The sequence below is a fragment of the Rutidosis leptorrhynchoides genome, chromosome 6 (genome assembly GCF_046630445.1).
Source record: "Rutidosis leptorrhynchoides isolate AG116_Rl617_1_P2 chromosome 6, CSIRO_AGI_Rlap_v1, whole genome shotgun sequence".
Classification (NCBI taxonomy): Eukaryota; Viridiplantae; Streptophyta; class Magnoliopsida; order Asterales; family Asteraceae; genus Rutidosis; species Rutidosis leptorrhynchoides.
In genome coordinates this window covers 93,562,742-93,563,826 of record NC_092338.1, presented here as the reverse complement: position 1 = coordinate 93,563,826, position 1,085 = coordinate 93,562,742, and the positions used below count along the sequence as shown (strand labels likewise).

At 25.1% G+C, this 1,085-nt stretch overlaps 2 non-coding genes across 2 annotated transcripts; both read right to left on the bottom strand.

Annotated features, from left to right (window-relative positions):
* Window positions 1-476: 476 nt before the first annotated feature.
* On the bottom strand, window positions 477-566 carry LOC139856480 (small nucleolar RNA Z102/R77). Its single transcript, XR_011761963.1, has one exon. It is a non-coding gene; the product is annotated as a small nucleolar RNA Z102/R77 (small nucleolar RNA).
* A 79-nt stretch (window positions 567-645) lies between these two features.
* LOC139856479 (small nucleolar RNA Z102/R77) lies at window positions 646-731 on the bottom strand. Its single transcript, XR_011761962.1, has one exon. It is a non-coding gene; the product is annotated as a small nucleolar RNA Z102/R77 (small nucleolar RNA).
* Between the last annotated feature and the right edge of the window lie 354 nt (window positions 732-1,085).

The window sequence follows — 1,085 nt, the reverse complement described above, 5'->3', positions numbered from 1 at the left end:
TATATATATATATATATATATATATATATATATATATATATATATATATATATATATATATATATATATATATATATATATATATATAATTTTAACATTGAATTAAAAATTAAAATATAATGCATGTGTATTTGATTTATCTTGTTTATTTAACTTATACTATTTGGCAATTATCAATTAAATTAAATTACTTTACTATTTCTTTTATAGAAACTCAACCACCTCCCCAGTCCTCAATTGCTCCTTAATATTTTAGAGTTGATTAATTTATAAACCGTTTACAAACAAACTTGAAATAAATTGTTTTCCAGCAATTTGCAATTGATAAGATCCAAATTAACTGAAATAAACAAGATAAGCCACTAAACATATAATGCTGAATCAAAAAATGAATCTGATATTGGAGGGTTTTTTTTTTTTGTGGCAAAAAACAGAAATATATAAATAGCATTTTTTAAATTTTTATTTTGGAGGGCTGATGATCAGACAGAGCTAATACTTAATTAAGCCATCATTTAGGCAAAATCAAACCAATAGGGAAATCAATTTCCATCATCACCTCATTCATCCCTCCCAAAACTATTTAGCCAATTTATTTTTTTATATTTACTAATTTATTTTGAAAATAGAAAAATAAAATAAAATGAGAGATCAGATAGAGCTAATACAATTTCGCCATCATGTCGGCAATCAAACCAATAGGGAAAACAATTTCCATCATCATCTCAATCTCAAATCAGATTCATAACTTAAAAAACATAAAAAAATATCAATTACCGAAATATAAGATCGTGTTAATCGATTATAGCAAACAAATAAAAATAAAAACGGCGGTTGTTAGAATTGGGGTTTTAGGTGGAAACCCTAGAAGACCATCTGCGTATATAAAGGTGAACGCCAGTGTTTAAAGTTCTAAGTATTGTGTAAAAAATGGTCCCTGGGGATATATTTTAGTTTCATATTTAGTCCTTCAGGTACAAAGGAATGCATATATGATCATATTATGCTTATACTCCGTAATTTATATAAATTAATTCTAGCTCCACATAAAATAAAATATATTTTTAAAACTCCTGCACTAAATA